Source organism: Helianthus annuus, chromosome 9 (genome assembly GCF_002127325.2).
Source record: "Helianthus annuus cultivar XRQ/B chromosome 9, HanXRQr2.0-SUNRISE, whole genome shotgun sequence".
In the NCBI taxonomy this organism is placed as follows: Eukaryota; Viridiplantae; Streptophyta; class Magnoliopsida; order Asterales; family Asteraceae; genus Helianthus; species Helianthus annuus.
The window spans coordinates 73006637-73030972 of record NC_035441.2 but is presented as its reverse complement, the minus strand read 5'-3'; positions in this window follow the sequence as shown (position 1 = coordinate 73030972).

Sequence of the window (24336 nt, the reverse complement as noted above, 5' to 3'; positions counted from 1 at the left end):
AAACTAGCCCACAAAACCCAACTATATGGGGCTGAATTTTGCTGCATTGGGGCTGCCATATTTCTTTATTTTTTTTATTTTTTAAACATTATAATGAGTAATTTTGTTAATTAAGTTGTGTAATAATATGCAACAATGTTTCCCCTAACTTGTAACAAGGTGAAATATGAAATAAAACATGATTTAACTAGGTAAAAAGTGTAATGTACAAGTATGTAACATGTTTGTAAGTGACAAGTATATGTCACATATTAGATGATTAACCGTTGTATAAATAAGCATATTATTAGGGGTTTTTAGGTATCAACAATATAAGGACAAGCATGGACATGCATCGTGAATAAGTATAAGTATGAATTACAAATAAGGATTCGATGTACAATGAATTCGAACGTATGAACATGTATGAATATGTAGATGGTGAATTTAAAGAAATACGAATTTTATTTATGATCCAAGTCTCGGATTTTACAACGAAAAGACGACTACAATAATACAAGATTTCCAAAAATAGCATTACTAGGCGAGCTTTCTAATTATGGAAAGTATGAAAAAGCAGGGCGTTACAGTCTCCCCTCCTTTAGGAAATTTCGTCCCGAAATTTATTCAAGAGGAAGACCTTGGAGAAAAGCATTTTGGCTAAAAGAATCGAGACTTGGGAGTTTTGAAACGTTTAGAAAAGTACGAAATTTTGAAGAACGATAGGATAGGAATTTGTTTGACTAAAATGGGTTGAGGCGTTTAAGCATAGGTAAAACGGGTATGCGTGCGCATAGGCAAAGGAGTTTAAATAAGTTTGAATGTGAACGGGGTTCATATGAAAGAAAGGATAATAGAGAATCATAGGAGTATGGGGTGAACAATTGACACTAAATGAATGCAAGTATATGAATGATATAAGTATTAGATAGACGAAAGTAGCGTGTTAAAGATGAAGTCTCGGCATGGATAATCGGATATGATGCGTTTGTGAGTTGTTTAAAGCTTGTATTAGGTCCAAAAGGTCTGTAAAACACTGAATTTCTCATGGCACGTTTTACGAAAGTTTGGTAACATGGTGAAAACACTTATATATAGGAAGTACCAGCGGCGTATCCACCATGTTTTGACTATGTTACGTCCGTTTCGTCTTCGGTGTCATGTTACGTTCCGTGTATTACCATATGCAGTAGCACACTCTATGGTTCTCATACGCCTATCACTATAATCCCGTATGCACCCGTGATTATTTTGATCGTCGCATGATCCGCATAGCTTGTACTAGTTGTGTATGAATCGGGGTATACATAAAAAAAATTTAGAATGTGTACGTACAAGAATGTAGTATATAAGCAAGTCCATGTTTAAGTATGTGTGGGACCCACGCAAGCGAATCCCTCGGGTTGCGCTCGCGTATAGGTACGAATGTATGAATCATGAGTAAGGATGAAAGTATGAGCATAAGTTTAAGTATGAATACGCATGTATGTATGAGCATAAACATAAAACGTGTAAGTTGTATGTGTACAAGTAGAAGCGTAAAACGTATAAGTAGTATGCGTATAAGTACAAGCATAAGACGTATGAACATAGGTGTAGGTATGAAAAATAAATATTGCGTAAATAGTGTTTGTTGGGACACCACGGATCTAAGTGTATAAAACATTCAAAAGGTCGAGTATGTAAATACGAATGATATAAATGATGTTATCGCGAGGTATCGACCAAAATGTGTACGATGATATGCATGTATAGTTGTTTAAATGAAACATTGAGTTTATCGAATCAAAATTAGGTTGACCTTGGTTGAAAGGGTAGAATATAGTTGTGTATGTAAGAGGATATAAAGTACTAATTGGTTAAGCATAATGTATTTTTGTAATGATTGAAATGCTACTTTTGTTAAAAATTTTTTTTTCATGTAAGTCAAAGATTGTCGGTTCCCATGAAGACTTCTTGCCCGCATGTTTTGTAAATTGGTGTAGGAAAAAGGTTTTTGTTAAAAAGTAAGTTCGTTTCATCAAATAAGAAATTATTAATTTAGGAGGTCCTTGTGAAAACTAGGATCTTTAGAAGGGAAATTTAGCAAAAGGACTTAGAAATAAAAATAAAATAACAATTGATTTGTTGGTGTTGGAAAGGGTATTTGGTAAAACAATCATATAACTTCTATAAGATCTTATAAGTATTAGGGAAAGGTTGGTTGGATTTTGATTAAAAGTAGAAGGTGGGCGTGTTTTAGTGATTAAGTCGAATATGAAGTTCATGGGCAAGAGTTTCATTGAACCTATTAAATTGATAGGTAGCATTTCGTAAGGTTTTGAAGTTCGAGCAATAAAACGTTTTAAGACATGATTATGAATTTCGCGTATATGAGTTGAGTGAAAATAGATTGTAGAATAAAAAGTACGTTTGATAAAACAATGTATTTCGAAATCTGTATGAGTGGGTATTTTTAAATAACATTAAACAATTTGGGTATAAAGTATGATCGAGTTTGCATAATAAGATATTTCGAAAGAGAAGTTTTGGTAACGGTCACCTAAGTAAGGGAATCACCCCTAACTCGTTGGTGAGGTCGTTTTAAGGAAAAGGGAGTGGAGCTAATCGTCAAGGTAAGGAAGTCACTCCCATCTCGATGATATTTCTCCACTTGTCGTTACAAGGAAAACGAATTTAAATTATATGAAATCATGCATACGTATAAATGTATGGAAAAGGTTCAATATGTTGTGTGTGTGAAAAGAGAAATCGAAAGTAAACTCGAGTTTGAAAGATCGTATCGTATAAAATGAATAATAGAAACGCATGTTTAACCAAAGTTTGGAGTGTTCCAAAACGGAACTTTGACTAACCAAAGTGGTCGAAAAGTCTTTTGAATTTGAGGAGCATGCTTTGGCCTAATAGGTAAAATACTCTCGCCGACAAGTCGGTTAACGGTATTTACCCTTCCGGTTACTACATGTCCCAAATCAATCGAAATTTCGAGACTTGGCGGGATTAAAAAATATCAAGGAGTGGAACTAGTCGACAAGGTGCGGGTTTCACCCCTAACTTGGCGATTTCGTATTCTAAGTGTGGTTGGTACTCGTCGGGTCAAAATTTAATTTCAACACTTGACGAGGGTCCACTAGAATTTGAAATTTGAACTTCTCCATCAAGGTGAGGATTTCACTCCTAACTTGATGGTGAATTTCGTGTAAAAAGAAAGGAAAGTGGATGAATTGAGGGTTGTTCACCAAATTATGGGTTTCACGCCTATTTTGGTGAACTCGTCTCGTTTGTGTAATATGTGTGTTGTCGGATTTAGAATAATCGAGTAGAACGCGTGAGGAAAAGTGTATATTAAAGATTAAACAAACAAGTATAACATGTCAAGAATATCACAATAAAAGTGAAATGATGAAACGAATATTAACGCATAAAAAGTATGTCAAGAACACACATAAAGGATAAAATGATGAAACAAGTATTAACACATAATAAAAACAAGTATAGCATGTTAAGTGTTAACACATAAGTGACACATATGCTTACAAGATCAAAAGAGAATAAATAAAAGCAAATAAGATAGCATGCTAGTAATTTTCAAGTAAAACATACGAATAAAGCTCTAGAACTATAGACTAGGTTAAAGCATTCCTACTTTTCCTAATTCCCTATAGTTATGGCTCTGATACCAATCTGTCACACCCCAACCAATGGCGGAAACATCGGGATGAGACGAAGTGTGAAGATTGCTCGAGACATCATAACGCTAATAATTGTGACAAGTATTTAAATAATCATTTCATTTCATTTCTAAAGAATCAAGTACAAGGTTTTGAAACAAAGTACAACAACATGAATAATAAAATGATACAATACAAATACAATTCTTTCTAAGTGTGTATCTAAGCATCCTACTAGATTCCATGCATCGTTAACATCCACCTGTAACATGTTAAAATAAAGTTCAATGCAAAAGCAAAGGCGAGTATACAAGTTTGATACGTACATAGCAAAAGATAAGTTTTGAACAATTCCTCATAGCAAGCATGTGATTCAAGATAAGCCTTTAAATATGGTATGTGTCTAACATATCAAACCAAGGAAACACAATATGCTCATGACATAACCGAGATAAAGGGGCGGGTCGTTAATCCTATAGCGCTACATATGTCACGGTTTGGCTCGTACGAAGTTAATGATAAATTCAACACATAAGATTAATCCAAGTTTAAAGCATCAAGCCATCACGTATACAAGCATGTTATAGGAATGTTCATGTGTTTAAGCAAAATGTTCATGTGTAAGTTTGTTGATAGATAAAACATGTTACACCCCAAAAGGGATAAAAGTAAAAGGGGGAATAAGAGTATACTCACAAAGTTTGCATATGATTTCCGACTATCCAATGTGACAAAGTTGACGAGGTTGGAAGGTTGAATGCGTAAAGGTTTAAGTTCAAGCATGTTTAGAGTCGAGATTCGGAATGAAAGTGACATGAAAATATTATATCAAAATATTCATCTTCACACATAACACTTGTATGACACTTGGTAACCACAAGGATTATAATGATTTCATGAGTTGAACACCCATAAGAATCATAACAAGGTTTAGGTCCTTAGATGATAACCTACTACTTTGACAAATGAATATGATTTCAACATCAATGATTCGAGTGTACATAGATAGTATTTAGGTTGTATAATATACACATATTATTAAGTCTAAATGTTCAAGTATTCAAGTAAGAGGTAGAAGATTACATCTTCATTTAGGTACCTCAAGTTGAGTCATGGGTGTCATGGATGGGGTAGGAAGACAAGGCTTCCATTTAGGTACCCCTTTGATGTTCACCACTACACTTGATGTAAAAACAACCAAGGAGGGTCATGAACTAAGGTCTTTACATGTATGTAAAGTAAACTAACTAATAGAAACCATCAAATCATGTGAGGATTGTATGTTTGGACAACCCAAGTTGTTCCATAATCACTCATGTATCAAAGACTATGTTTGACATGATTTGTGGGTTGAAACCCTAGACAAAACACCAAGTTTATGAGGTTTAATCCTCTGATTTCAAATGTCTCAACCTTGTTTTTAAGCTTAACCAACCATGGGATAAGTTGTAAGCATTAGGACATAGGCATGAGATGTGTTAGACACAAGTTACATAGGTTTAAACAAGTTTTGAAGAACATAAAAATCAAACAGAAAGTTTATGGACTATTTCGGGGCATTTCCAGGTCTGAATTCTCCAAGGAGAAGTCTAGGAATCGAACCCCATGATTATCCAAGCAAGTAGGAAAAAGAATCAAGTGAATCGGATAAGAATTGAGTGAGTTATGCTCATTTTCGTGAAGGGGTGTCAATCTGCTCGAACCTTTGCTTTCAGCTACGGTTTGGAGGATGTTTTGAGAGTTTTTAGTGTTGCAAAAGTGGTAGGGAGGCTGGTTATAAGTGGTATTTATAGGGGGAAGGATTAGGGTTTCAATGGGTTGGGCTTTGGAAGTGTTTAGAAGGGGTTACACCTTGAAACTAGCCCACAAAACCCAACTATATGGGGCTGAATTTTGCTGAATTGGGGCTGCCATATTTCTTTATTTTTTTTTATTTTTTAAAACATTATAATGAGTAATTTTGTTAATTAAGTTGTGTAATAATATGCAACAATGTTTCCCCTAACTTGTAACAAGGTGAAATATGAAATAAAACATGATTTAACTAGGTAAAAAGTGTAATGTACAAGTATGTAACATGTTTGTAAGTGACAAGTATATGTCACATATTAGATGATTAACCGTTGTATAAATAAGCATATTATTAGGAGTTTTTAGGTATCAACAATATAAGGACAAGCATGGACATGCATCGTGAATAAGTATAAGTATGAATTACAAATAAGGATTCGATGTACAATGAATTCGAACATATGAACATGTATGAATATGTAGATGGTGAATTTAAAGAAATACGAATTTTATTTATGATCCAAGTCTCGGATTTTACAACGAAAAGACGACTACAATAATACAAGATTTCCAAAAATAGCATTACAAGGCGAGCTTTCTAATTATGGAAAGTATGAAAAAGCAGGGCGTTACATTCCTAATCCATATTGTACTACCAAATTCAATATGTGAGCAACACCTCACATGAAAAAACATTCCCTCAAAATGCAATTTTCCATTCCCTTGAAAAGTATTTTTCAAAATTGAAGCAGCCCTATCATTACTAAAAGTATTATCTAGAGTAATTGTACCAATTTTGTCTTGAATGCTCCATTTAGTAAGACACTCTAAGATTGCATCCGAAATAACCTCACCACTATGTGGTGGTGCCAACTCATTGAAACCAATAATTCTTTTTTGCATTTTCAAGTTAGAATCAATATAGTGTGTTGTCAAACACATATAACCTATTATTTGGTTAGAAGTCCAGCAATCACTAGTAAGGAAGATCGTATCAACACTTTTTAAGACTTTTTTCAACTTCTCTCATTCTAATTTAACCACCTTTATACAATACTTCCTAGTGGTTGCCCTACTCACCTTTTGATAAAGTGGGTTGTTATATTTCATTAAGTTATTAAACCAATGGTACTCGACGAACGAAAAAGGTAGCTCATGAGCTATGATCATTTTTGCAATCATTTCTCTACATTTATTTGATCATATCCACCCATTGCATTAAATTTAAATGCATTTTCATTATCAGATGGTTGGAAATTAATAAAACCTTTTGTACCTTTCAAGCGTTTCACAAACGCACATTTCTTCAAGTGTCGCAAGAGATGTGACGTGGTCCATGAACTTTGTGGTGCATATTTTTTTTGCAGTGGATACACTCATGTTTCTTAACCCTTTTCCCGTCTTCCTTCACTTTAACTGTCACACCCTGCTAGTTGCGGAAGCGTGTTGCGTATGACGTAAGAAAGGTAATCATTGCATCCAATCATGTATCACCGGCTCAAGACTTGTTTCCTGAAATACATGTAGTTTTAAAAAGTCAACAAAAAGTTGAGCGAGTTCATGCAGTAATTGTTATCATATGAAATCTCGTAAATGTTATCTTGTAATCGTGGTATGTTCTGATTCATTCATGGAGTCTGTTAAGGATCTACCAGTGGGTAGCGAGCCCCCTGACATAATGTACCATAAGTAAATAACCAAACTGAGAACACTTTGTCATCATTTGGGATCACAAAAGCACTCCAGGGTATACCAACCAGGAGTGGGGCGTGCCTCAAGCCCAATAGATCTACACCTTTTGCACCTTGGTCACTATGTGATTAATGGTTACTAATGTTATCTCCCTACTTATGCACATCGATCATGTTATCTACTACTCCGTAACTAACATACCAATAGTTTTAGCATGTATTTCCCCTCGATGTTTTTGAAAACAAAACATTGAAAACAGTGAAAGGAGGGACATGAACTCACAAGTTTGCGTTCCGTGTATTATGATATCGAAGTGAGCGTCCGTACGTGTCAATAACCTACATGTGTACTAATCTCGTTAGACACTAGGTCTTTCGGACCTCGTACAAGTTGTTCATCTTGAATTCTTTATTATGTTCTCATTTGTTATCTTTGGAACAACTTTGTATTTTAGAGCGTTGATAGTTTACTCGCTAGATTGTTATGTATATACATATATTCTATACATATTGAATTCATAAGCGTATTCATGTATTCTATGTGTATTGAGTTATGTGTGATCGGCTTCGTTCTTCACACGTTCTCGTGCAGTGCACGCATGTCACTGGGCCGAGCCCATGTCATTGGGCCGAGCCCATGTCATTGGGCCGAGCCCATGTCATCTATGTTATCGTATCTAACCCATGTTTTAATGTTATTGGGCCGAGCCCATGTTATCTATGTTATTGGGCCTAACCCATGTCTTTTATTGTTATTGGGCCGAGCCCATGTTATATTGCCATTGGGCCCTAGCCCATGTATTAAGGAATTTGGCCCTAGCCCATTACTAACTTTGATAGGCCCAATTCTAACTTCATGAGTCCATTAATATAATCTTGCAATTTTTGCCAAAATGTTACCAAGTAGCAACTTAAATAAGTTCATTTTTCCTATGAAAAATGTTTGGTAATTTTTATAGTTTTCGACTTTCCGGATTCTTGTTATAGGTCACTTATATATGTGATCGTTTTAACGTCCAAAATATGTTATTTTAGACTCGACTTTGTAGTAACTTGTTCACGATGTCGATACGCCCAATTTGTCATCATCAAGTGTTATGTATTTCCATTTCGGCCATTTTATTTAATTGTCCGATTTATTAGCATTTCTTGGACCATGTAGGAACATGTATGTGTATTTATTTTGATCACCCTATAGGTATCTAATACATACACATATAGCACATAATACATGCACTTGACAAGTTTCCAAAAAAATATATAATTTTTACCAAAAATTATATATACATATATGGTTACATTTTTAACCATTTATTTTTGTAAAAGAATAAGTTTTAGTCCATAAATATTCTCAGTAGGGTTTCGAAAATGACGTTTATGACCACTAATCGTGTTTAACATTGTTAATCACCCTTTAATCCCCTCTTTAATCGCGATTAGATTTTTAGAAAAATTCTCCATAGTTTCCCCTAAAACTATGACGTTTCCCACGTTACAAAAATGCGTTTAAATCAAAATCACAATCAACTTTCCAAATCAAGTTTCAATTTATCAACTTTTTATACCTGATAACATACACTTTAACCCTCATTTCCATGAACTTAACAAGTGTATTTTAACAACTTGATTATGACAAATAATTTTCATATTTTTGCTAGACTTTTAAATACATCATTTTTGTCATATGATCAAATCAAGTTTCACACTTTAACCCCTTTAATTACAAGACTTTTTTATGAGGATATTTTGTAATAATCAAGTCTTTTAACTAGTCTTGTAAAATCAAAGTCTACTAATCTTCCAAGATTAGGTTGTAAACCCCTTTTAAACTCTTGTTTCTTTATGAAATCTTTTAAATACCTATTTAGTTCATGGAAGTGAGTATGATGATCTCACAAGATTTAAACATATCCATGTTTAAATCATATATTTATGTTCATCATGGTAAGATGAACATAAGTCTTGAATACTACAAGAATCTACTCACAAGATCATCATAAACATAGACTTTAAGCTACTAATCTCAACAAAAATAACATACTCAACATGAACATATGAACATATTAACACTAGACAACATAAATCAACACATAATATATTCATATTTAGTGTTTATTAGCTTTGTGTTTAGGGTTTTCGTTGTGATTTTTATTAAACTTCAAGATAATCAACTTGTACAATAATAATCTACTAATAATATGGAGCTTAAAAATGGTGGTTAGAGATCTTACAAGATTGCACTAGTTAGACAAGAAAATAAGAAGAAAGTTAAGCTCCAAAGAAAGTCTCTAGTGAAACTCCATACTTGAAATGCTTCTAGGTCATCTTTATACAAGATTAAGAGGTTTATTTGGTATTTTTGGAAGTTGAAAATGGTGAGACAATTGGGGTTAAGGGGCTGCCGAAATTTTGAAGTGCAAAATGAAGCTTTTTGAGTATTGGTCAAAGTGGTGAAGTATGGAAGATACGGGGGGTTACTTGTTATGATCATTTTAACTCATAAAAAAAATCTAGATGTCCATACTTTCTCATCCTTAATTCATCATTCACAATCTAAGTTAGGAAGGGTTGTGGGACCCTTATGATGAACGAAATATGGAGAGGATTGTGATGATTTTATTTTTTTTATGTTACATAAATATATATAATGCTAAGTGTAGTTTTTTTTAGTAATTATGTTTACTAGGTAAAGTAGGGTGTAGTTAATAGTTTAGGATGTTAAGTGATATTAATTAGTTCACTAGACTAGTTAAAATAGTGCTTAACTAGTTTAAACGGTTCCTGGTTAAGCGTCAGTTCACCTACGATGCTTTTATGTCGTTCCGATAAGGATTTTCTGTAAGTTGTTTTCTTGCATCCGAAAGTTGTATGAAATGATTCCGAGTCCCAAATTTAGCTTAACTAGTTCACTAGAGTTTCCATTTGGTTGCTACGATGACGGAAATATTGCTTCCTAGCTCGTCGGTTCGCTAACGGACTAGTTTAGTGCATGGCGATGTAATACCGGAAACTTGTGATTAGGAACATTCCGTTGATATCATCCTATTGTTTTAGTATGTTTTTCATCAATTGACATTATTCCGAAGTCCCGGAAATGCTTTGTTATAGGTTCGGACGCGTTAAAAATGTCATATTTTTAGCCGAAACGGACATTTTTGTAATTAGGCGTCATACCGGAAAGTCTTGTATCTTTGCAAGATATGTTTTCGTATTATTGTTTTCTTATATAAATGGACTCAGTTATGTTATCCGTGTGTCGTTTTTTAGTGTTTCGGTCTGATTTCACGATTTGCTGGCATGAATAGTGTAACCGTGAATAGTACACGCAACACTTTTTACCAACACTTTTAGGACATTGTTTGTTTGGTTTCACATTACAACGAAAACCAACATACGTTTTAGCTTTGTTTTCTTGTCCTAACACTGTTATCCAGTATACGACACAGTTACGTAATTAAATTACGCTAAATGCATGAGATTATGTAAATAAAATAGTGATTAGTTTGTACGGATTTTCTGGTTAATTGCCATTTGTCACATTAACAATTGTAAAAATGCTCCAAGCTCCAGATGAACCCTTTCATTTTGAACCATATTTGTCAAATGAATAATAAGTAATCGAAGAACATGTCAATATATGTATCAGTAAATCAAAATCAATCACCTCTGATCAACCAAAATAGTAAGTAATCAGTAATTTTCTAACAGCCTAGATTAGGTCAGATGAAAAAACGGACAAAAGAATGAAGCAACAAACATCACGTTACCTTAATCTGAGAAGAGGAAAATTGGAGGAGAAGCAAATAGTGAAGCAACAGGTTATTCCAATTGAAGCCTCCTGCGTAGAAGAATGAATATATAGTTAGGGACTTAGGGCAAAATCGCAAATGACTTAGAACAATATATAATTAGGGCATCAGATAAGAGATTGAGATTTGAAGATGAAAAGGCAACTAGGGAAGTGAATCGTCAGTCGGTGGCCAGGCGGGAGAGATCTAGTGTTTTGATTTTGTTATTTGTTCTATGAAAACTGAAAAGGCACATATGAATATATTATTAATGTGTTTCTTTACTTTTCTTTAGTAAAAAAAAAATCACATTTGTTATTTTAGATAACAATTAAGATAACAAGTAAACATATAATGTAAAAACAAATCACCTTTTGTTTCGATAAAAAGGGTAAACAATATATTAGGATATTAGGATTTTAATATAGACTTTATAATATATATATATATATATATAATGATAACGAGCCAAACGAGCGAGCCAACGAGCCAACTAACGAGTGAGCCATGAATCGAACCTACCTTGGCTCGGGCTCGGCTCGTTTTAAACCGAGCCAATTTCGAGCCGAGCTTTTTTTCGAACTTTTTTCGAGCGATCTGCGAGCCACGAGTTTTTTGAACAGCTCTACTCTATCAAACCTCGTCTTTTTTTTTTCTTGTGTATCTACTTTGTTTGTAAACAATTTAAGGATCTTTTGCTTCATTTTGTTTGTAATTTTGTTAGACCGTGTTCCGACCCTGAAAAGTCAGCCGAGACAGTTCATCTTCACGTACGAAGGCGGAATCAACGTAAATGAAGTTACAATAGCTATTCCTTTCTAATTTCTTCTCTTTTATTGCTTTCTGATTACAATTTGACAGAGTTCCGTTCCAAAAGCAATGGTCTAGGTCCGCTCCAAATTCTATGTACAAATGACAAACATCAGGTATATATAGGGTTGTGAGGTTCGCTTATACGGACTGTCCTAAAAGCGAACCTACCAACCTGACCAACAAGCGAACCATCCCTGATGACACATAAGCGAACCAGACTAAATGACACTCAAGCGAACCTATGCCTAACCCTAAAAGCGGACCTATTACAACACATGTTCACATAAGCGAACCTATCAACATAAAACCTAATTTTGACATTCTAGACCCTATGTTGACCTATCTTGACCTAAGACTTGATGTAGACGAAGTCAACAGACATTCCGTGCATCAACAAATTTTTTCTTGATGAATTGTAATTTGTTTAGTAGTTTTGTTTCAGTTCATTCTCATTATGTTATTTTTAATTGTGATGTGTACCTGAAAAATAATAAAATGATATTTTATTTTATTTTGTGAACGAATGTCCTACAAAATCTTGGTCAAGTTGTAGAAAATGAAACCAACACCTATAATGATTATTTTGTAAATGTGATGAAGTTGTGTCATTGTGTATGAGACTGAGTACAGTGGGTTAATGTACATGTACACCTTAGCCAAAATGAGTGATAAACACCGTTAGAGGGCCACTAAGGACGGGCGTCGAGGAGCTCTGGCTTTAACGGGCTTGAAGGGGAATGGGTGATGGGTCCACCAACTACAATCAATCACTTCATTATTAATTTTTTTCTTTTATTTATTTATTTATTTAAACAACTACATACTTTTGAAAATTGCAATTAGTTAAAGCCTCACTGACTTTAAGACAGTGACGTGACATGAACTTCTACACTTTTTAATTAAACCACTACACATAGTCTGAGCTAATATTGTGATAACCCGCAACTCCAAGTTGCTACTTTAACCTAACCACAGTTAGCTTAGACATAAATTTATAGCGCTACATTTAACTAGGATTAGTTAGATGAGTCTACGTTGGTAATTCGGGGAATTACCGAAACACAAATACATTGGTAATTTGGGGAATTACCGGAACACACACATGATAACTCTCGAACGTTGGTGACTAACATGAATAATAATTATAGACGGGCGGGTTAGACGAAACTTATGTGCTGCATGATAAATACGTGAACTACATGATATAAATGTAAATTACACGTTATTATGTGCTTCTTGTGTGAAAGTTGTATAGTTAGAGGGTGTTTAGAGTATTTGTGAAACCCTAATAAATTACTCATAACCCTAAACCTCCCATAATCTCTATACGACACTTTGTTTTTCTCAAATCATTCTTTGATCAATTGGCTGCACAAGATTCACATACAACCAACAATCTTGATCTTTCCAACTCTCCTAGAACAAACACTAGATATAATCTAAGGTATGTGTTTATGTATGTGTTGATAGCTTGTTCTGTTGATTAATGCAAACCCTAGATGATCTAAACAATTGATTGTGTGTAATTGATCATACTTGATGAATATGGAACTGTTGTTTGATGATCAGTGATGTGATTGACATGTTAGGAATGCTCTTGTTATGATAAAACTGCTGATGTGATTGATTTCATTGTTGAGAGTTAGGGTTTATGCGTAGAACTGTTACATTGCGTGGTTGATTTTAGGAAAACATGTTAGTCCGACCTTGTAAAGTTACAAGGGTCAGAGTTTGTGATTATTTATAAGGATCTGAACTTACATATGTTATCCGAATTTATTGTGTCCGAATTTGTGATTTAGTATATGGCCCGAGTTTGTTGATTAAGTATATGGTCCGAACTTATTTAAAATACATAAGTGATGTGTGTAAAATGCAACATATAAATTACATCAAATGAGGCATAAAACTAACCCTTTTTAGTACTAATGTTGGAAAAAGTATGCTTTTGTCTTCCTTTTATATTTTCAGGATTAAATGAGCGTAAATGAACAAAAGGAACAAATATGCAGCAAAATCTAACATAATTACAAGAAAAGGAATAAACGTGGCATGCCTGACCCCTCGACAACATCTTTCCAAGCAAAAACAAGTGAACAGAAGGCTGAACACGGCCTCGTGCCCAACGGACACGGGGGCGTGGTCAGGTGTCTGCAGAAAGGACAAAGCTATAGAAGCTTCTATCCCCGACACGGGGGCGTGCCTAGCTCAACACGGTCGTGGTCAACGCTAAGATTCGCAGAATCCAAGCAAATCTTGATAGTACAGATATGCTTCTGCACACGGGGCCGTGCCCAGCGGACACGGGGGCGTGTGGAGATAATGCAGACAAATTGCAATTAATGAAGAAAGAGAAAGTGGATGGACACGGGGCCGTGCTCAATAGACACAGGGCCGTGTCCGGGCTTCTGTGCAGGCTATAAATATAGGTGCTTGGTTCATTTTAAAGGCATCTCTTGGCAAACCACCTCTCTCACACTTCTCCCACACTCCACCACCATCACAACCCACATCCACCACCATCACCCATCATCCATCTTAGAGTGTGTATAGTACTCTCGAGATCCAAGATTGATAGTAAGAGTTCTTGATAATCAAAGGCCATGTTCGCCTAAGTCTCTTACATCACTTGGTGAAGACAAGCATTTAGTGTAATACTTTTGATTTTTAATCTTTTCGCACTTTTTATTTGGTTTTGTATTAATGACTTTAATAACTAGTTTCTTATGTTGAAGGTGAAACTTCCTTATCATTTGTCCGTGGTGTCTTGGCATTATTTTACTGTCTATATAAAATAAAAGATTTACACCATTCATATCTCTACGGTCTATATAGAGATATGTCGGTTACCTGATTGGGGGTTAAGGGAATGGTTTGGTAAGGTTCTTGCCTTGTTCAGTGTATAGATCCTGCAAGGACCTGGATCAAGCTTACTAGGACCTCCTTCAATACCCACTGGTATGAAGGCTTGATCCCCATATGTAAACTACTATTAATACATTAACCCGGCCACTTGGGATTGTATCCCTGCTGACTCAAACCACTTAGCCGAGGGTAACGTCACCTTCAAAAGAGGGGCCTACCACATTACGCATTAATAACTTAATTAATTATCTTTCAATATTCCGACCCTTTAGGATTGTATCCTTACTGACTCAAACTACTGGGTTGAGGGTAACGCCACCTTCAAAAGAGGGGCCTACTACCATAACTAAGATAATCTCTTAAAAACTGCAGAAGTGCGGAAATCATCAAAGGTTACACTAAAGGCGAGTCAGATCCAAGTGATTCATCTTGTCTATTGTCACACCCTGACTTTTGCGGAAGCGTGATTATGGTGTGACTTTCTTAATACCATTGCATTCAATCATAACAACAACTATATGATAAAAAACCATAGAGTGTCATCCATTAATTAAGTTTAAAAACATCACAACATCATTGTTTCAAAACATAGAAATTCAAATTCGAGTACAAACCATGCAACTTGTTTAAGAGTTCATAAAGACTCGACAAAAGACATTAAATAAACCAGGAGTTGGAAGACGTGTCTCGTCCAGGAATAAGACACATTAACCAAAACCTAAGATCATGGATGACATCTTTTATTCTTAAACCAACTTGAAACATCCAACGCCCGCCAGATCCACTTTTAATTCCCTGAAATACATGTATTTTGAGAACATCAACAAAAGTTGAGTGAGTTCATGTGTTTGTTTGTGTGTATGAATAAAACCTTGTAATCATTGTTTGTATGTATGTTTTGTAAATCCTGGTATGAAAGCAAAACAAGGAAACAGATCGATTAGTGGTTTGCAAGGCCATTAACATGCGTGAAACGGCGTAGGAAGGCTCAAACCTAGAAGATTTATATAGGGCCTCTGGCTGTAAGACATAGTCACCTCATGGGCCACCCTGGTCCACATGGGTGTGGGCTCGCTGCACCCAAATAGATCTATCACTCATGCCCCTCGGTCCTAACACGAGGATTAATGGTCTTAGGAGTGCGCCTACCCATTCACATGATCTACTGTACTTTCCAAAGCTAACCATACCAATTGTAATTGTATGTAATCATTTTGTAACATGTACTTCACCCCCGAAGTTATAAAACAAAAACAGTTTAAAGAAAAGGGGGACATGAACTCACAGTCTTGCGTTCAGTCACCGTAACTCAAGCTTCTTTGGCCAACACGACTACCTGCAACGTACTAATGTCTATTAGACGAACGGGCCGTGCCTTGACTTAGTGTTAATGCTTTTGAGTTACGTTTCTTCGTATCTTCGATATTATTCCAAGTTATATAATTATTTGTCAAAATAATTAATATTTTAACTTAAATTATATTTATTAAATTTTGGAATAATTTTTAACACAATATATATTAACTTAATACTTCCCAAGTATTTATACTTGTATTTCCTTCCCAAGGATGGGTACTCTTATACTGGTATATTTTTGCCATGAATCGGGGTCGTATTCCGATGTGTATTTAAACGTACGAGAATACGTATTTTTACTATATCTTAAGTATTCTTTATACTTAATTTCATATTAATTATTCCGAAATATTATCTTTAGGAGTCCACCAATATATACTTCTAAAATATATATTGTAATAAATATTTTTTTAGAAAAATTATTTATAATTTTTCTTTTGGCAAAAATATTTATAATTTCTCATAAGTCTAAAAATAATATATCTTCATGTCCAACTTGGAAAATATATTTAAACTCATTTTTCTTCCAAAAATGATATGTTTCATATTTATTTGAGATAGTATATATTTCTCCTAAAAATGTTGTATTTCATGTTTGTGTGAGAAAATATATATAATATATCTTCTAAAAATTTCAAGAAAAATATATATTTCATAATTGGCAAAAATAATATATTTTTCCTTATCAAAAATATGGTATATTCTTGTAGTAATTGTGAAAATCATATTTTCATTCCCTTGTGTCCAAAATATTGTTTAACAACATATACTTGTGAATTAAATTCCGGAATATTTGGTAAGTCTTATTCCATAGTTCTGTTTTCACCAATATTTTGTGTAAATGTGTATATTTATTCCTTGGAATCTTGGTAATATTTTGGATTGTAATTCTTGGTATTTTTGTGAGTTATATTATTTCAAGTCCTAAAATAATATAACTAATACACAAAGTATACAAATAATCACACACATTGTGTCCTCTAAATATATATTTCCTAAATACGTATTTAGTCACTTTTATTTATGAAGACCAACCTCCAATATTTATATTTTTGTAACAAAATTATGGCAAAGTTTATGTAGGAAATTCATGGTTTAAAATACACTTGTAAATATTTGTTTAAAATATTTTTCTAACTGTTTATGTTTTTAGAAAATTTTGCCATAGTTTCCCCTAAAATGGAGGTTTCCATGCTTTCAAGCATATCATTTTCTTTTGTAAAAATCATCACAATCCATTCACAATCATCAACAAACAACCTTTACTTACCAATTTGCCAAAAAACAAGTAATAATCTACTACTTCATGACCTTGAATATTTGTAAAAATTTGTAGTAACTAACTAGTGTTCTTAGTAAGTCTTGTTACCCTTTAAAATGTGATTAGTTCTTTAAAAACTTCATTTTTAGAGAAGTTAGATGTTTACAACTTCTTGTCACATTTTCTAAAAATGTTTCTTTATGAAATTTTCTTGTTTCACAAGTGTTTCTACACTTGTTTAACCACTAAAAATGGAGTTTGTTTTTGTAAGAACCAAGATTTAATAAAACTTATATTTTTAACTTGGCTTCTTTGAAAGACCATTCATAAATCTTTAGATCTACAAGTGTTACTACTCACTTTGATCATTATTTTTCAAGAAAACCATTTAGTCATTCAAGTTCATGATTCATGTGTGGATGATCCATCATCCTACCATCTTTCTTCTTTCTCATCTTGCTAGATTATGTTTTTAAGCATGATCTAGCAAGATCTTATGATGATCAACATCATTTCTACAAACAATCAATGATCAACAAGCATAACAACTCATATTCATCAAGATTACTTCATTAAACATGCATCGCGGTTATGGTTATGGTTTTTGGTCAAAACCGACCCAAACCGACCCATGCACACCCTAGCAAAATGTTTCTGAGTTAGTTATCGAAGCATCGAATGTTTGGTCTATACTCTTTCTACTATTCTTGTTTACTAGTACTCACATGTTAGCGGCTCAGACCAAGAGTATGGTTACCTACGCGAACCTAGAATAACTTATCATGGATTATTCACTTAACTCACAAGATCACCGACCAAGGAATTGAACATGGTACACTACCAGAGCGCGACACTGTGATTGCTCCTATTACCGACAACAAATGTAAGTGGAATGATTCGGACAAAGCCTCTAACTCCAACCAGCAACATAAGAGAGCCGACAACAACAGTAACGACCGGAACTTCAACCAGTCTTCATCTACCTATCAGAATTAAGGCTTTAGTCAGAACAGGGCTCGTACGTGGGCAAATAACTGAAGTGTAATACGTGTAACTACCATCACCATGGGCAGTGCCCTAGGATGTGTTAGAGATGTTAAAAGGTGGGCCATATGGCGAAAGGTCGCAAAGATCCATTCCCGAAGCAACAACATCAGAGGCAACAGCCACAACAGCAGCAAGATTCTTGTAAGGGTTGCTTTCAGTATGGAAGTGAGGGTCACTTCGATAAGGATTGCCCGCAATTAAATCAAAACACCAACAACAATGGAAACAACAATAATAACAATGCCGGAATCACAACAACAACAATAACGGTGGAAATGGTGATCGTGAGAGAGCATTCACGATTGGCACGGGTGACGCCAAGAATGATATTAACGAAGTGACCTATACATTTCTGTGAACAATCTCTTCACTTCTATTTTATTCGACCATGATATCTCTTGAAAACCAAGCACATCGTAGAGTTGGTTGACAGATTAACCAATCGAAGCACCCCCTGTTCACGTTGGGTGCAAACTCGACCTTCTAGGTCAAGTGTTTGACATTGACCTCCTCCCTGTTACGTTTGACATTGACCTCCTCCCTGTTACTCTTGGAAGCTTTGGCGTAGTAGTCGGCATGGACTAGTTGTCAAAACACCTAGTAGAGACCCTTTATCTATTCAATGTAACACCACGATCGCGTAATACAACAAACCATGGCAGAAACGTCAGGGAGTCATGTCACAGAATCATTGTTTCACAACACATGGTATTTGAAGTTTTGTTTTATATCATTAACAGACTCATTGTTTTGATACAAATCTAATAAATACAAGTAATTGTCTTCCAAGTTTTTAAGTCACTAAGGCCCGCGTCCATCCTATGTGAAGTAAGCAATCAACAATCATCACGTAATAGAACCTGAAACATATGTGAAATAAGGGTATCATTTCAAAAAATTTACTTAGACAAGATATGCCTTATTTGCAAGATGGAAGACCTGTTGATATGGTCTTCAATCCATTAGGAGTACCTTCACGAATGAATGTAGGACAAATATTTGAATCTTCACTTGGATTAGCGGGGGATTTGCTAGACAGACATTATCTAATAGCGCCTTTTGATGAGAGATATGAACAAGAAGCTTTGAGAAAACTGGTGTTTTCTGAGTTTTATGAAGCCAGTAAGCAAACAGCGAATCCATGTACTCACGGTTTTACAAAGCTTTCCTTTGGAATCCCGTGAAGAGTTTGAGAGTTGGAGGATGGAACATCGAGGTCACCTACATGGGGTAAACGAAGGTGTGTGAGTAACAGAATTAAACGGAAGATTCGGATTGGAATTTAAAGTACAAAAAGTATATATGTATAAAAGTATTATCTACTCTAAGTACTCGTTTTTTACACTAAGTTGTATGTGATTTCATGGGTCCTAGTTTGCCCATTAGAATCAATAACAAGAAACTTAGATTCGTAGATAAAGTAGCCTAATTTTATGAGGAATAACCATAACCCGATTATCATCATAAATTCTGTCACACCCCAACCGAAGGCGGAAACATCAGAGTGAGACGAAATAGATTGCTCGAGACTTCATAACACTATTATTTGCGACAAGTATTTAAATAATGAATTTATTTCATTTCTAAAGAGTCAATTACAAAGATTGAAATCAAATACAACAACTCGAAATAGAAGAATTACATTACAATAAGTATACAAAATTTAAAATGGGTTTCTAGGCATCTTACTATGTTCCATGTATCATCAACATCATCAATAACCTGCAACATATTTTAAAAGCATAGTTCAATACAACATATTGGCGAGTACACTAGTTTTAGACACGTAACATAAGCATAAAAAGTATTTCTCAATCCCACATAGCAATTTGGTATACAAGCTCAAACTAGCATGCATAACTAAAAGTCAAACCCAAGTGTCCACAAGAATTATAAGTGTCCCTTGCCACAAAAGTGACGAGACTAGTATGAATAATAAGCATCCCTCGATACCGAAGTAATCGAGACTGTAAAGAATATAACTTAACAAAACCCCATCGGGTGGTGTGCTACTCCTATAGCGCTATAATTGTTAAGGTGGGCTAACAAGTAGCATGAATTCTAGCATGAAACTAAGCATAACAAAAGCATGTATAACGGATTGAGTGAATAAAGTATATTTGCATGAATTGTGTATTTTGAAAAATTAAACATGTTGCACCCAAAGTGTGTTAAAGCGAAAAAGGGTCAAGTGTACTCACAAAATTGCTAAGTCTTCCGATTATCCATGTATTGACGAGTTAATGAGAATAGGAGAATGAATGTGTTCAGTGTTGGCATTTAGGGGTGTTTAGAATCAAAATTAGGAATTTAAAGTAGTAAAGTATGTATATTTGAAAGTAATATCTAATTTCTAAGAGTTTGTTTATGACACCATATCAAGTGGTTTCATGGGTCCCAAATTGCCCATTGGAATTATAACAAGTACTCTAGAATCTTTGATATGTTAGCTTAGGTTTTTGGTGATTAATCATAGCTTAATTAACACCACAAACTCAACCGTATTTTTATAATAATAGGTATATTTATAAGGTAATAATATATACTAAACTATGTCCAATCAAGTATTGTCATGTAATATCATGTATTGTCAAGCATGGAGGTTTGAAACCTCATTATATGATTCACCACTACACACACCATCATGAAGATGGTGGGAGGGTCATGGATAATAAGAAAGTAAATCTAATCTAACAAGTTATAAAAATGTTCAAATGAAGGAGTGGAACTTTTTTGGAAAGCCAAGACTTCCATTTGTTCACACTTCACAAGGCAGAAGTTCATCATATGGAAGATGATGACTTGTGCTTGTTTTCATCATTCGATTATCAAGTAAAAACAGAAATAAAAGGGGTGTTTGAACCCAAAACTTTGATGGAAATCATCCTAACACAATCCCACAACCATAGACTAAGTTGTGAGCTTGGTGGGAACAAGATTCCACCAAGGTTTTATCAAAATCATGAAGATACAAAGTTATAAAAACAAGCAGAAAGTTTGCTTCACTTTGGACCTCAAAAATGGTGAGGTTTCACCTTAGTTTCCCCAAGCAAACTTGTGAAAACCTTCCTAGAGTTATCCAAGTGTTTTAGAAGAAAGAACAAAGAAGAAATAGAAGAAGAAGTGAGTTAAAACTCACTTTAGATGGCTGGAACTTTATGTTAATGTTGCTGAAACTCGGCTGAGTTTAGGGAGTGTTTGAGTGTTGTAAAAGTGGTAAAATGGCTGGGAATATGTTGTATTTATAGTGGAGGGATTAGGGTTTAGGTGGTTGGGTCTTAAATGCAAGTAGTTCGGAGTTATTTATAAAAAGAACACATCCAAACACAACATTAAAGCTGTGATTTAAAGCTATCCACAACTTAATTTTTTTTTATTTTTTTCTTTTTTGACAACATAAAACTTGTATTTGATGTTTATTAACGTGTTACATGTTGTCTAGTATGTATGTAACATGTAACAAGGTCTAAAATGTACAAATAACGTGTTCTAATCAAGCAAAAAGTGTGACAAAAATAGGTGTGTATAACTCATCAATTGTAACAAGTATGTATGGTTTATAGTTAGGTTTAATCAAGTGAAAAACATATAACTTAGTCTTGTAATTGGATAATCAAGCGTTGGAATGTATGGAAATTCAAGGATTACTAATATACAATAATTGTTCATGAGTTAAACTTACGTTTATGAGATTTATCAATCATGTATCAAACGGATGTATGTTTCAAGGTATAAACATATATAAACAATGTATATTTCATATAGAAGGTCGATTTTATTACGATCAAAGTCTCGGATTTACCATGATTCGAAATGAGATACGATTACAAAGGAAATGAGTTTCTGAAAATAGAATTACAAGGTGAACTTCCTAAGAACGGAAAGTTGCGAAATGCAAGGCGTTACAAATTCAACCATAATTTATATAGTTACAATAATAGTCCTAAGCTAAGTCCATCATGAGTTTCATAGATTGTCATATAAGTCAAGCATAGAGGATTAATCTCATTGTATGATTCATCACTACACACATCATCACAAGGATGATTCGGAGGATCATGAATGACAAGAAATAAATAACTAATTAATACTTTATCAAGTAGCTAAGTAAGACCTAACCCGGGTGAACCACCATAACATGGAAAGAGTTAACTAAGTGTTGGAGGCTAGACAGTGTTATGTTACTTTGAAACTAGAAAGCTACTTGAGTTAACCAAATAAAACATCAAGTGAGGTGTGGAACAAGTTAGGATAGCCAAAGCATCCAAAGTTCACACTTGCAACAAACATAAGTCTTGTCATATGAGCTATGGTAGACTTATGTGACTTCAACACTTGTGGGTTGTCTCAAACCATAATAAAACAAAAAGTTTAGAGGTTGTTTGTACCTCTAAACTTGTAAGAATCAAACTCTAACAAGTTCCACAACCATGGATAGGTTTAGGAAGTTTCTAGGTATGAGATTCCAGTAGAAAAGTTAAGTTTATAGAAAGTTAACCAAAGTTTCTTCCAAAACAGAAATTTTGGACCTCATAATGGTGTTGTTCCACCTTGGTTTATCATGGTAAACCTGTGGAAACATTCCTAGAGGTGTTCCAAGCTTTGTGGAAGAAGAAATGGTGAAGATAGTTGATGAAAAGTGAGTTTAGACTCACTTTTGAACTTGAAGGTTTTCTACCTTGTACTTGCAATTCTAGAGATTATGAGAGTGATTTGAGTGATTAAAAGTGTTAGAAAAGTGCAAAAGAATGTTAGGGAACTTGTATTTATAGTGGTGTAGTAGGGTTTGATGTTAATGGTGTAATAAAGATAATTAGGTGAGAGTTGGTTGAGTGAAAAGAGCCAATCCCGTACACAAATTGATCTGTCTGCGGATCGAGGACCTAGACGCTACGCGGGGGTGAGGGGGGGGGGGGGTCCGCGGGACACGGCGCTCCTGGTTTTTCGACCAACTTTCATTCTTGACATTTTAAGCCCCTAAAGTTTGGTTTCTAGCATATTTTAAGGTATAACTTGTAGGATCATCATAAAATCAAGTATAGATTGCAGGTGGAAGTATGATCAAGCATCGTGAATGTATAACCAAGTATTTATATGTATAAGGATATTAAAAACATGTATTTACGATAGGTTGTAGGTGAAATACGTATGTGTTTACGAGAATGATGAACATGTATCAAGTATGTGAATAAATCGAATGACAAACAAGTATTGTTTTGGTCAAAAATTACCGAAGCAATTAAGTGATCAAATTAGTTAAGTGAGGTAGTGTGCTAAAAAGTGTGTTGAAAATATGCTAGTTATGTTGTTTGGAAAAACAGTGTTTAGGATACGGCTCAGGATATTGAGCTGTATCTATGATCAAACAATGAGCAAAAAGTAAAGGGGGTTGACACGAGATGTACGAGGAAAGCCCTTGATCAATCTAGATCGCCGGCATAAAACCTCGGGAGCTGACAATCGCAGCTGCCTAGTTCTTCTTATTGCTTCAAACTTCAGGATACAGTGCAGGATATTGACCAGATCGCTAAGTGTTACAACGATTTGTGTAAGAGTGCAAGTTGCGAGAGAACAAGTGTGTAAGTGTAGTGAGTGTAGCTGTGATGTCCTATTCGATATGGTATACCCATCTATTTATAGTAAAGAAATAAAAACTAAAATTCCTATAAACAAGGAATGCTCCGAATATTCCATTATGAACGTTGTAGACCGAGTAATGCGGCTTCAACGGCTTCATGTGAACGACTTGGACCGAGTCTCCCGTAGAAAAGGTCTTCATGAACGTTGGGCAACTAGATGCGTACTCCTACACATAACCCGTTAGTAATCCTGAGGATACCATTCAAGATGTTACCAATATCCTAAATGAGCATCCCAGATACGAGCAGATATCATGTAATCAAGATATAAATCAAGATATTTCCCAGGATATGGGCTCAGAATTTTACCCATAACAATTGTCCCCAAAAATGTTACCGTTAAGTATCCTGATACTAACGGTTACATTTTTTCACGAATAACGAGGTAATTAAGAGATAAGACCTTGATGTGACTAGTTGTAACCGTTCAGTCTA